Source organism: Numida meleagris, chromosome 1, assembly GCF_002078875.1.
Source record: "Numida meleagris isolate 19003 breed g44 Domestic line chromosome 1, NumMel1.0, whole genome shotgun sequence".
Classification (NCBI taxonomy): Eukaryota; Metazoa; Chordata; class Aves; order Galliformes; family Numididae; genus Numida; species Numida meleagris.
The window spans coordinates 175,543,380-175,558,063 of record NC_034409.1 but is presented as its reverse complement, the minus strand read 5'-3'; the positions used below and the strand labels follow the sequence as shown (position 1 = coordinate 175,558,063).

Sequence of the window (14,684 nt, the reverse complement as noted above, 5' to 3'; positions counted from 1 at the left end):
AATTCACATGCTGTTAGCTGCCATATGTCTGTCTTGGAACTTTTTATCTCATCTTGCTAATTTGGTCCTTTCCCTCCACTGGATCTATTCTCTGGATCAAGGCAGAACAATCAGTTGTTTTTATGTGATACTTTCAATACAATTATTTGAAAAAATAATTTTAAGATCACCATCATATTTTTCATAGAGAAATATAAGTAAACGTGTTAATTTTACTGTTTAGCAAGTGTGGGATTATAGATCTGTGTTTGCTTTTCATATTTATTTCTTAATATGCAATTTAAAAATTTTTATAGCCCCAAATCGTTTTTGTTATGTTGATTTTTTTTTATTTATACACCCATACTCTTACTAAGCATGAATTCAGTTGACATTTCCTCTGTATTTTTTGTTAAACCTTATAATAATAAACAAAAGCAAAACACCTACTCACATTTTAAGGGAAGATTCAGAGCACAGTTAGGTATTAAGAATGTATAGACTATACAGAAATAATCATTCCAAATGAGTACAGAAAGAAACCTACCTAAGGTATTTAAATATACAACAAGTAGAAATAATAGTACAAAACAAACAAAAAGTACTGTCGAAACGCATGAAACCATACTAATACATTTAGGTATCTTTTGAAAAAATTGGCTTGCTACATATAGACCAAACGAGACCAGGTAATTAAATGTACTACAGTTACATGAAAAATTATTTTTTTTCCTTACACTTCTTTGCTAGCAATCTCACTGCAGCCTAGGAAGTGCAAAAAATGTGTGGTCTAATTCTTGTATGTGTCTCTGCAAGACTGTAGCTTGGGAAACTGGTTCATCATTGTCAGTAACTTGGAGTAATAAAGCTTTCTAATTAGTTTTAAAATTATCTAATTATCTGTGTGTATTAAAACTGTTTACATTTTAGGGCATGTGACATATGTTATCTATGGGATCTGTCACCTGGACTAGAGTGTAAAGTATCTACATATAGCATGGGTAAACATGCTTGGTGGTTGTTGCTTTTTGTTTTTATTTTCTAACAGAGTGGCTTGAATTGTAGAGGGTGATGACAAAAATTACTTTTTTTACTTTTTTTTTTTATTTTGAAAGAAGGGGATATAACCTAGCTAGTTAGAAATTGATTCTGTGTTTCTTTAAAGCCCATATTACAGTGTCCCCCTACAATGCTTAGTGCAGAGCATTTCATGTAGATCGTTGTATCCTGATCCATGTCTGTATGATTAAAGTATAGAGATAAAAGAAAGAAAAAGAAAACTGAACTGAAGTAGGGTTGCTGTGCCACAGCACTGATGTATCAGGAAAATTCAAGCTTTTGAGGTGATAGGTAATTGAAGTGCTGATGAATGCTATCTGTTCCCACCCCTAAACTGTCTAAGCTTCTCACAGAGAAAGTACGCTGGATTGTGCAGTGGTGCTTCAGGGGGCATAGCAATCACTGACAAGGAGGAGCTGAGACAAACCTCTGTGTCACAAAGCAAAGATGGACTGACAACTTGGCTAGAATCAGTTGGTACAGATTTATCTCCTTTTAATTTTCATTTTCTGTTCTTTTCACTTGCTCAGAACTCACAGAGGAATAAGATTCAAAAAGACAACTGTGACTGTTCTGCTTGATGTTAACTCAGGCAACATGGACTGGGGGTTAAATATATGGGCCCAGTACACCTGAATTAGCACTCTGTAAAGCCGCGTGGTAGTTGTAAGCAATATTCCAAGATACCAGGGTGTTGGCTGCAGAAAAAAGAGAGAGAGGTCATTGTTGCGAGGGGTTACCTTTGAGGAGGACTGTGAATGCAGGATAGAGATGTGGAAAAAAAGAGCAGCCAGCAGATAGACTCCTAAGAGTTGCACCACCTTCCAAGTAAAGAATTTCTCCCTAACATCTAATCTAAATTTCCCCACTTTTAGTATAAAAACATTCCCCTTTGCCTTATCACTATCTGCCTGTGTAAAAAATCTATCTCCCTCCTTTTTACAAGCTCACTTTAAGTACTGGAAGGCCACAAAGAGTTCTCCCCGGAGCCTTCTCCAACCTGAACAAGCTCAGCTCACCAAACCTGTCTTCACAGGAGAGGTGCTCCAGCCTTTTGATCATCCTCATGGCTCTCCTCTGGACCCATTCCAACAGTTCCACATCTTTCTTGCTGTGGGGGTCACAGGGCTGGACACAGAACTCTTGATGAGGTCTCACAAGGGCAGAATTGAGGGGGAACAATCACTGGACAGGTCGCAGACTCACACTACTGATTCATGTCAAGCTTTTCAACCCTCATTCCTTCTCCTCAGGTGTGTTCTCAATGAGCCGGTCTGCACAATGCTCTGGCTGTGACTGTCCAGCCAATTGTTTGTCCACTGAATAGTCCTTCATATCTCATCAGTTTGGAGATAAGGATATGGTGTGGGACCATGTGAAAGGCCTTGAACAAGTCCAGGTAGATGACATCAGTTGCTGTTCCTTTGTCCACCAGTGCTGCCAATCCATCATAGAAGGGCACCAGATTGGTCAGGTACAATCTGCCCATAGTGAAGCCGTGCCGGCTGTCTCAGATCACCTCCTTATCTTGCATGCGCCTTAACATCTCTTCCAGGAGAATCTACTCCATGATCTTCCCAGGCTCACCAACCTGTAGTTTCCTGAATCTTCTTTACTCCCTTTCTTAAAAATGAGAGTGATGCTTCCCTTTTTGCAGTCACTGGTGACTTCGCCTGACAGCCGTGGCTTTTCAGTATGATGGAGAGTGGCTTGCCAGCCACATCATCCAGTTCCTTCAGGTCCCTGGGATACATATTACAGTGAGAGGAAAAGGGTACATCAAGGATACTTTCTTAGGAAATGCTAGAAATACAGAAGGCTGTAAGTCATGGATAAATTGGGTATTGCAGGTAATTTTACTGTGGTCCATTCTGATTGGGACACTTCACTGTTACGCTGATTCTGGTGCTTTGAAGGATCAAAAAAAAAAAAAAAAAGGAACTGTAGGTCAGAGGCTGTGAGACATCTTTATCTTAGGAAAGAGTCGGTGAGTCTCTGGAATTTGTTTCCAGGTAAAGGGGCTGGTGTGTAACTTGGCTGTACGTTTGGTGCTGCAACAGTTTTCAAACAGATGATGGCTGGGTCTCAGCTCAGCTGAAAATGAAGCAGCCTTTGTAGGTACTAGAGTTATCCAGATAGTAAATGATCAGGTGAAGTGGGACACAGCTATTCTCACTTTAGCTGATGCAAAGCTGCCCAAGTGTGAGAAGTAAAGATGTAAAGCAAAATATTTTGACTGATAGTAGGGAAAAGGACTTTTAACTATAACTTCTGTTTCTTTGACCAGTAATTCTGAAACTATTACAAATCACAAGTTCACTAAGAAGAAACTTGATCATTTGCTAATGTTATTTCTAAAATCAAACCAGTTATCTCTTGTTCAGTACAATGAGGGCAGCTGACTGGAGCTGACTGCTTTTAGTTGCCTTTTTCTGTACTTTGTTTTTATTTATTTTTTTCAAAATAGCCTATCAAAATGGGATGTGTAATTGTAGTAAACATTGCTCCAAATAGCATTTCAAAAGAATGTTATACATACTTTTATTTCTTGTTCAAACTCATTTAGCAATTTATTTTCCAAGTATATTCTAACTTTACTTAATAGAGTGTCAAATTCTTAAAGGCTGCCAAAATTACTGATTTATATCTATCAATTTCAAGTCAGCAGTTTTACTGTGGCTAGTCCACATGCTGTGGTTACCCACAGCTTGGCCTCATGAATAATGCTTCTAAATACTTGATAATTATAGTATCTCCATACCTAACTTATGCATTTCAATCATACAAGAAATAGCTTATGGTCTATTCCCCAGCTGATTATAACTTCTTCTATATTAAAAAGGCTACACTTATAATTTGCTTGCTTATGCCAGATGGCAAGTTGCTAATTAAATACATTTCTCACGTGCCTTATTTTTCTGCTTGCATTTTGGGAAAGCTAATATCTCAGTGGGGCCAACAGATTGTTGAGGTACATTGGTGACATTAATAATTGTTATTTTACTGTCTCGTAGGGAATGCTAGCTCAAAAAAATCTGATGGTTCAAGGGCTATGTCTTGATCTTTGGTACTGAGGCTCTACTTCTATACAAGTTCAGGTCTTCAAAACAAATTCTTAAGAAATGGTTTGCTATATTGTTCTATTCTTACTCCTTTAGGGCTGTTTGAGTTTCTTCCACAGAAGGTGAGAACACAAATTGCTCTTATTATGGTAGTTGATGAGAAACGTTATTTCTCCTTTCTCTTCTTCTTTTCAATTGGTCTTCTTTTTGTCTTCCTAGAACCTCAGAAGGGGTAAAAATGTCTCAGCTAAATGATGAGCTTCCATTGTCTGCCTGATGATGACAGTCATCTTGATCCAGAGGGTCTGGAGTAAGCACATCAGTCTGGCACTCTGAACTGTAGTTCAGCACAGGAAGTCATCACTAAAACTACAGGGTTTTTTTGCAATATGAGGATACAGCTACAGATGCACACATTCCAAGGCCTGTTAAGCCTGTTCTACCATGAGTTGGAAGAGAACTTAAAGCCCATCTAGTCGCAACCACCCTGCCTTGTGCAAAGTTGCCAACCACCAAATCAGGCACTAGATGAGGTTGCCCAGGTCCCCATCCAACCTGACCTCAAACACTTCCAGGGATGGGGTATCCTCAGCTTCTCTGGGCAGTCTGTTCCAGCACCTCACCACTCTCTGAGTAAAGAATTTCCCCCTAGTATCTAATCTAAATCTCCCCTCTTTTAGCTTAAAACCATTATCTCTTGTCCTAACATCGCATTCCTGGATAAAGAGTCCCTCTCCAGCTTTCCTGCAGACCCTCTTTAAGTACTGGAAGGTCATAATGCATTCTCCCCAGAGCCTTCTCGAGGCTGAACAAGCCCAACTCCCTCAGCCTTTCTTAATAGGAGGGCTGCTCCAGCCCCCTGATCACCTCGTGGCCTCCTCTGGACCCTCTCCAACAGTTCCATGTCCTTCTTGTGCTGTGGACCCAGACCTGAACACAGTGCACCAGATGAGTCCTCACATGGGGAGGGGACAATCACCTCCATCACCTTGGTTTTTTTTATGCAGCTCAGGATACAGTTGGCTTTCTGGGCTGTAAGCACATAATGCCAGGCCATGTTGAGTTTCTCATCATCTGACACCTCAAGGTCCTTCCCAGGGCTGCTCCCAATCCACTCATCACACAGTCATGCTTCGGATTTCCCCAAGTCATGTATAGGACGTTGCACATGACCTTGCTGAACTGCTGGAGGTTCACACAGGCCCACCTTACCAGCCTGTCTAGATCCTTCTGGATGGCATCCCTTCCCTCCAGTGTGTCAGTCACACCACACAGCTCACAACAGAGAAGTTAAATAGAACTTGTCCTAATACCAACTCTCAAGATGCAGACAGTAAGTTTTCTGATTTAAATTGTCAGGTAACAGCTCTATGTTTGACTGTCACAGTCTGCTTGCTGATGGAGCTGTGAGTGGGTGCTCTGAAATAAAAATCCTAATGCACAGAAGAATGGACTCATTAAAAATGGTTTTACTCCACTGTCCTGGACGGAATAGTGAAGAATTCCATGTAGATCCAAGTATGCATTTCTGGTTTTCTTCCTGAGAAAAAGCTAGCAGTTGATTTCCACAAGCCAATAGTAGTGGCATTTCATACTTGATACAATGGAAGCATTATCTGAACATTGTTATAGGACAAAATCTTTCAAAAAAAAAATCTGCTTGGACATTTAAGGTTCAGGTGTTCTTTCTTCTCTGCAGTATTAAGTTAGGCAGCATCTTCTGTCTTTCGGGTACTACTATAGCAGCATCCCTCCATCATGTCTTCAAGTTGAAATATAAGCTTCAGAGGGCAAAATAGTCTTGCCCTCCCCAGCTTGCCCCTTTAAAAGGGTCTACAATGCTGAGCTTAATTATTTGGTCTTAAAAAAAAAAAAAACTTGTTTGTCTTATCGTAGATCTATTCCAGTTCACCTGTCAGGCTCATCCTGCAGCAAGCACTAGGTGTACAGGCAGCTCTTCACTTCTTGCCTCACAATTCAGTCTTTTTAAAGGCTTATACAGAGATAAGTTCACAGAAGTAAAGGAGCTATTTAATAAAAATATGTGAAGATGCAATCCAATTAGAAGATACAATTTCACAAAGCAAACAAAACAAAAAAATCCACCAAAACCACCACCACCACCAAACAACAAAACTGACCCTCAATCAGTTTGAATCTGCTTGGTAAAGGAGTGTGGCAGCAATGAGCTGGAAGATAACAGCTGAAGCAGAAATTGAAATACTGATAGGATGATTGGGAACAGCTCCACAGCCAGCTGTTCATATTCATGTATGAAAACATTTCACAGAAACCAGACACAAGGACCTGCTGTGCACCGACACACTGGGCAGTTGGATACTTAGAAATAAGTCCTTTTATGTTTATCTTGTCTTGCATACTCTTTTTGATATTTTTCTGTTTTAGAAGCTAAGTATTCTCGTTCATACTGTAATGAAATCTAGCTATTCTGAGTTTCAAAGCTGTTTTGAACCTCTTTATTGGTATTGGCATAATGAAACAGATGTGCCTTAAAGTCTTATGTATTTGGGTTCCTATTAATTTCTCCACTAAAGTTATATGGTGCTTATATTCCAAAATGTTGCTATTGTAATATTTCCTACTTTGTGTAAGTAACTATTTTAAACAATTGAATTTTATAGCTTGAAGAGATGTCACAGTATCTTTCAAATATTTCTGTTTATATCTGAACAATTAAGTTCCTTTGGCTCAATGTTTAGTTCGGGTTTAGAAGATGACATCCCTTTATGAGATATTCACCCTAGCCCTACACATAGGAAAGGCCAAGACCTCAGTCTGTTCAGAGATGGCTTGCTGTCCTACCCCTTAATGATTTATTAAAAAAACACAGCAAACATGGCCAGTTCGTAATGCTTGGAAGGAAACAATAGAAAAAAATTTCCAACAATTCTTGTTTCATAACATACATATTAGAGCCTCTAACAGCCACGGAAAGTCAGGAGAACTCTTTTGAAAAGGTGATGCTCCTATTTCATCATTACTCAAACTCAGAAGTTACTGACATGTTCAAGAACAAGAATTGAGAAGACCTGGACTTTATTCCCTTCCACTATTAGAAGTCCAGAGGTGGCTAGTGACTAATTATCTTTCATTTCTTCTGACAGTTTGTTAATACAGTTATCCCCCAATTTAATTCACTGAAGATTTGGTTGTATTTTGCATTCAGTGATTGCAGCAGGTAAATATTTGCGTGTGGCTTTGGGGTGGTTTTTTTTTGTTTGTCCTATAATCACAGTTGTTCAGCAGTAGAAGGCTTCTATTCTCAGTTTACTTCATTAATATTTATGAAGAAGGGTATCTGTTGCAATGCAATTTTGGGAATACAAGAGGGCTGGGATATCTTGTTTTCTTGGGAGGAGGGAGTGTTAATTACGTTGGCGAGATTTAGATCACAAGAAGAAAGGCACTGTAAATGGAGTAAGGGCAATACTAGCCAGATACTCTTATGACTACACAGATGATCTCTTTTCTGACTACAGTATATAAAACCTTATGGACAGACACCTTCCTGTGACAAGTAGTAGGAGAAAATCTAGCCTCGAGGATTAAAGTGAAGCTATTTTTTTTATAATGAGTAACTGTAAAATTATTGTTTGGAACTTGTTACTGAGATAAACTCTATTTTCCATAGAGACTAGACTGTTCTTTTGCCCTATTGTGTTCCTTAAACATGTGAGGGACTTGGAAATTATTTGAATAAGTTAGAGAAGTTGATACAAGTAGGACTAAAGGGCTTTTATGGCTGCATGAATTTCCATTTAGTTTGTCTTTTCATTGGATGAATTGGTTAAGCTGATAGTCATTGGTTTCTCCAACATGTTGTTGGCTTCTGCTTTGAGGAGGTATCAAAAACATGTAGGTTGTATGCTATTTATATTAAAAAAAAAGTGGTGTATTTTGATGGCAGAATATTCAAACCACAATTTATGTATTTTTCCATTGTTTTTTTCGTGGCATACATTTTCCAGTACGTCTTGAAATTAATAAATAATTATGTTTTTGTTAGAAACCTGAATATATAGGAGTTTATAATTTCTTAGAGTATGGAACCCAGCCTCTGAATCCTGTATCCATTTCTTCCTCTGGCTGGCAGGTGCTGGTAGGAGGAGGTCCTAACAATGTGGAATATGTTTGGTTTAACTAACCATTTACAGAATGCTACCTAACCTAACCTCTCCAGAACTATGTTGTCAATCACTGATTATCAAAATCCAAATGAAAAGGAGGTTGGCACCTGCTGGTGAGAATCAGGGCATTAGGATTCTTGGACTGGGACAATAATCACTTGAGTAAGAGGAAGACCTAGTTTTAATATAGATGCAATGAGACCCCATGACTGAGGTAATTGCTCATTACACTAATGTATTCTAATACTAAATGGAACTTCAATATTGAAACAGAAATCTTATTATGCTTTTTCATATACATTTTGGGCAAAAATTTATATTCCATTCACTGTAAACAATGCTGACGTACATGCGTAGTCCGAACAGGAGTGGGGTGTCCAGTATTTCATTTTTGTGTGTACTGTGATTTCAATCTCTGTGTTTTGGCCCATCGCTTTTACAATATTGTTGATTGAAGTACTCAGGAGGACGATTCAGGAACATATTTTGCTCATTTCCACATATTCCTGAAAATTTTTCTTTTCTCTTTCCATTCTTTACATTTGAATAGGAAGACAGCTGCCTTCAGATGATACAGAGCTCACTGACAGTTGTTCTTGCTCCAGTCCTACTTCATGAGAACTTCAGAAGATACTAACTGAGGTATTTATTTGTTCTTTTTATTTTATGCATTTCTACTTTGCAGGTATAGCAAGAAGAGTAATAGACATGAAAAATAACACAAAAATTCTGTCCATAAAGAGAGCTACTGTGTGATATTATCTAATCTCTTTCTGTGGCTGGGCACTATGTTAGGCTTCTTCTATATAAATTGAGAAATCAAGTAATAAATATGCCAAAAGCAAACTTATTAAAGTGCAGTTAAAATATCACTTTTGTTTTGGTCTTCCATCCAGTTTTATGGAGTCCTCAGCTTATCTCTAGGAATGCACAAAAAATTTTGCAAAAAATTGCTGCACATGAATACCCAGTTACCTATGCAATGCTTTTTTTGAACCTTTCAGAAGTATCTGACATTTTTAGGTTTCTTCCTCTAATACTTGCATGGAATTTCAATTAAAGAAGAGCTTTTGTGTTAACAAAATATACAAATGCTTTTATCCCAGTTTAATAAATACATACATAAGGTTAAATATAAAAGCTGTTCTAAAGATATTTATAAATATTTCATTATAAAAAACTTTGTCATTTATGTCAGATACCAATGAATTAATTCTTTTGTACAGAAAAGAACTACTTGATTTGTATAATGTAAACAGTCTCATAAAGAATTAATGACACAGAATTCATAAAAGCAAAAAAGTATCTTATGAGCCTGTTGTCAGCCCTGAATTTACGATCTGCAGCTGTTCAATGTCTGATAGGAACTTCATCTTCTAAAGCATGATAACACTGTGAGTGTGTAGCTAGAGAAAAGGAAACGTTGTGCTTTGAGAAATAAAGTTGTCCAGACAAATGGATGATGATTGCATAGCACATGTTTACCGGACTTCTATTGTGTAAATCTTACAAATGTATGCTTCAATACATTTAAAATTGCAGTTACCAGCACAGATTCTGCAGTATCACAGATTGAACAGAAAGTCTGTAGGTCACTGTTTGTATAGTCAGTCTAATGTAAGCAGTGCAGGGCTGGAATTCTTGTTTTCCGCATCTGAAAACTCAACGTTTAAATAACATTGAAGAAAGATGGATCACAATTTCTAAAAGGTCATTGTAAAATATGTAATATATGCAACTTTTTTATGGTTCTTGTTAGTTATGTGCATCTTTCTTAAATACCAGGAGCAGATTAACTTTTAGAGAAGGTTAATAATTCTTAATGTAATTATTATGTAAAAGTCATATGTCCTGTTACAGCTGTATAATATAATATGACTTTAACATAAGTATTTCCTTTTTGAAAGAGGCTTTATGTACCAACGAGCAGAGATTCTGCATAGAGTAATGTTAGTATTGAAATTGTTTATTAAAAAAAGACTTGAAGTTCTGTTGGATATGACATGTGGATGCAGAAAACAGAAGTTTTTTGTTACTAATTTTGCTCTTAATAGCTATCTATGTTAACAGTATTTATGCCCAAATTCTGTGAAGTGCTTCATATTCTCAGCTTTTAGTAAAGCAGCTGGGAATTGTGATCTCAGATATAACAGGTTGTGCCATTTTAGTATGCATTATGCATTGGTTATATATTACAGTGGGGCAGTTTGTATCTGGAGTCAGAACACAACCATTTTAGCAGTAGAGTTGGCCGCTTAAGTCACGGATTAAAATTAGCCACGTCTGTACGCCAGAGCAACAGAGTGGAATGTAAAACACAGCCAAACATGTGAACAAATTTTCTTCCAGTGATATTTGGCCAGGCCTAAAATATCTTCCACTCCCAGATTTGAAAGTAGTGGAAAAGTTAGTCAGATCCCTCTGGGGAAGTGTCTGATTGTAGTTTATTCAGAAGTTCACATTGTTTCAGATCTCTAATGTAAGTAACTTATTTTTCTGACTTTTTTTAATAAGTATTAAAATGATTGCATATTAAGATCAAGCTGTTTTTTATTTGATCTTTACTTAATATGCGGATATATTGAACCTCCTTCCCATCTGATTTTCTGTGCAGCATTTCAGGCTTTTTATGTCCTCGTTTAAGAATCATGTTACTAATCATACAGTTTGTTTTAGGACCTAAATTTAAGAGTTAATTATTATATGTAGTAATAATTTTAGATTCTGGTAATTTAAATATATTTGTTTTAGCAGCTAAATGCAATGTGAAGTTGCATAGTATAAACTGGCACTTGTGTAATATTAAGAAGCTAACTTTTACTACTTTTTTAATTTTTGTACAGTACCGTATGAGCATACAAATATGTTACAATATTACATAAATCTCTGGTTTTCAACAGTAAATCTCTGATGTTTTTAGCTCTAGGTTTCTCTCAGTTATCTATCATATACTGAAAGTTCAGTTTGGTGAAGAATGGATTATTTGCTTCTACTGAACGCTTATTTTTGATTTGACAGCCTGATCCTAACCTTCCATCTGAGGAACTATTACCAAAATAAGCTTTAACATACTTGAATTTGAATCTAGCTGACTTGAACAAATAAGGAGTGTACAACTGTGTGCATACAGAACTCCTTTTACAATGTGTGGTCTCCTTGGATTCAAATATATTTTCACTTGGATAATTTCACTGCCTGCAAGAAAATGACCAATTTGATATCAGTATGTTAGTGACTCATTATCAGATGATTTAGTGGAAGATACTTGATGTCTCTGCCAGGTGCTAGCACTGAGAATTTAATCATGGGTCAGAATGAGCACCTAAGTTCTTCCAACAGGAATGTGATTTGACTGCGTCAACACCAGTCACCTAGGCTACTTTTACAGAGATACAGGTGGCTTTACCATTCTATCTTAAATACATTTTTGAGGAGGTGATGAATCATGTCCTGGCAGTGTCTGCCTCTCTCCACTGTCTTGTGTGGGGGATCTGGCTGTTACCTGTGCGTGGTAAGGTGAAATCTGACCTGCATAGCTACATCCAAATGAGGGAACTATAGTAACTGTGTGCCACAGAGTCTTGAAAGTTTGCAGTCAGTTAAGATTTTGGTAATTTTGGTTGCAAGGCATATTCAGAATTGGTTCTACCTTGCCTAGGCTGAAAGTCTGTTTATTTTCTAAACAAATGTGATATTCACATACGAGGTGCAGTCCTTCTTTCCATTACATAATGAGAAACAAAGTACCCTAAAATTTCCTTGAGTGTAAGAACCACTGCATGGAGTTAAATTAAAAATAAAAGGAGCTATATTAAGCCCAGTATTAGAAGGAGCCATTTAAAATCTCTTTTGTAAACGTCTATGGCTTTGCTAAATAGCATGCACATTTTTTTCCTGCTTGAAAACTCCGTGGTGAAAGCAGGTTGTATATTAGTTTTTAATTATGATTATAAGGCTCCAGTATTAATTTCAAAATACTGTATTCATCCATTTATTCATCATCTGTAATAGATTTGTAATTACAAAGATATGTAATTTATAATCATACAGACTGTTGTTAGTGTTGAGGATCCTCATGGAGAAATTTACTTAATTTTGGGTAAATGGTTTTGAAAGAACTGTTGAGAGGAAAAACTGGATATATCATACAAACCCAAGCCTCTATCAGACAGCACAGAAAAATTATCTGAGCATACAAATGTCTTCTTCTTTGAACAGTTTTGTGAGATTTATTTCTTCCAGTGAAAAGTAATGCCTTCTGCATGAGACACAAATCTCAGCTCCTGACATCTTACAGTTTGTAATTGTTTTCGTAACTTGGAATTAAAGTCATCTGGCTTTCAAGTGAATTTGTTTCTCAAACTTGATTCTGTTAGATGTTCAATGAGGTGATTGAGGTTTTTCCTTAGCAGAGGTATTTACAAAGTTTTTCTCTCACACATGTCTTCTGGTATCTAATAAGGGGTGATAGTCTTCTTGCCAATTGCAGTTTCTTGGTAGAGACATGGAGCTTTCATCTATCTTCTGTCTCATTTTCATAAAGTTTATAGGAGTATATGATTTCTGAGACCTGTGTGTTCGTAGAATGGTTGGAATTGACCAAGAAGCTCAAAAACTATTGTAAGAAGGATGGAAAGTAATGGGAGACAGACAATTTAGACAGTGACACACTGTGATTACATATTTTCCTTTATTAAGCCAAGATAAAAGTAAGTATCATGACAGTTTCAATAACAAGTCACTTCAATATCTTGGTCACATTTTCAGCTTGGGTAAGAACATTCTCACTATTTAGTTCATCTGTAACTTTGGCTACCTGGGGCAGTCTTCTCATTAAACCTCTCTGTATATCTGCCAAAAGCTGTTAAACAGCTGCTGCATTTCATGCCATAGTTGCTTACGTTTATGTGGTGGGTGAAGTACTTCTGTATAAGAATGTAAAGAGGAGCATATACTTCAATATTTCTTAAGTGGAGTGTGATGTGTGATAAGTGTTGGATGTTACTGGCATTAGCTATAAAAAAAATGATTCTCACTAAGACATAAACATTTGTTTATGTGCATGTATGCATTTGTATAACTTGATGGTTGGCTATAAGAATCACATACATATACTTAATTTTTTAGCATTTTCTTTTTTTTATTAATTTTGTGTCTAGTTATACATTTATTGAACTGATAGTGCTGGGAATTATATCTGCTGATTTGCTTCATTAACTGATCTTAGCCATGTTTGTGGAAGATAAGGCCATATCCCCTTAGCTATACTGAAAGCATCTAAAATGCCAGCTATATTAATAACATTAAAATGACTGTCTTTCTGTATCAGAAGTGCTCAGATGCATACTAAAATATGACTTTAACTCAGAAGAAAAATTCAAAATTAGAATTGAAAAACTTACCTAGAAATAAACTTTGATTATTGAATCATTGAGTAAGTGAAGCATGTAAATAGCTAGATTGTAAAAGAAGGAAAGCAAAGGCTGCAGAAAGCTAAATTATTTTCTCCTCCTTTGCTTTATTAGAAGATTCCATCTTTCGATACCTTGTCCATCTCTTTGTGACTTTATCAGCATTCCCATTTCAATTTATCTCCATATTTTACAACATCCGCTTATGTCTCTCAAGTTTGCTTACTTCACTTCTTCCTTTTATCACTAGGAGTCTTTAATATACTCTACATTTTTTTTATATATATATATATATATATATATATATGTACTGAGTATACTGAGTATATAAAATACTCAGTATTTAATATACTCAAAATATATTGTGGAGACTTTATCTCTTTTATATGTCTGATTTCATATTTTGATATTTCACAGCTGAAAAGAAATGAGAACATTTACAAGACAATTTGCCATCTTGAAATAGATTTGAATACTGGTGGATATTTTCACTCAGAGGGTGGTGACGTGTTGGAACACGTTGCCCAGAGAGGCTGTGGGTGCCCCATCCCTGGAGGCATTCAAGGCCAGGCTGGATGTGGCTCTCGGCAGCCTGGTCTAGTGGTTGGCAACCCTGCCTACGGCAGGGAGGTTGAAACTCGATGATCTTTGAGGTCCTTTTCAACCCAGGCCATTCCATGATTCTGTGTTTCTATGATTTGAAGTTTCTGGGGAATTTTGTTCAGCTTTCTCTTTTTGATTCAAGTAATACATACTTTCAGAGCAGCCCGTGTACAAGGTGAAGTTCATGATGCTAAATCGTGTTCAGAGGAGGACAGCGAAGCTGTGGAGTGTCTAGAACATGTCTTATGGGGAAGAGGGGAACTGGGATTGTTCAGTCTGGAGAAGAGGAGGTTCAGAGATCTTATTTTGCTCTACAACTGTCTGAAAGGAAGTGGTGGTTAGTTGGGAGTCTGTCTCTGCTCCCAGGTAACAGTGATAGGGTAAGAGGGAATGGCCTTAAGTTGTGCCATGAGTGGTTCCGG

General features: G+C 37.1%; 1 protein-coding gene across 7 annotated transcripts in view; it reads left to right on the top strand.

Moving 5' to 3' along the window:
- The window catches only part of SGCG (sarcoglycan gamma), a 125,992-nt gene that overhangs the window by 26,244 nt on the left and 85,064 nt on the right, over positions 1-14,684 (top strand). For 5 of the 7 annotated variants that reach the window (XM_021379457.1, XM_021379465.1, XM_021379439.1 and 2 more), the window contains exon 2: positions 8,799-8,890. The gene's annotated coding sequence lies outside the window, so the exon portion shown is untranslated. Of the gene's footprint in view, positions 1-8,798; positions 8,891-10,642; positions 10,728-14,684 lie in introns of those variants that run through there. The other 2 variants (XM_021379474.1, XM_021379483.1) reach the window with 2 other exon arrangements.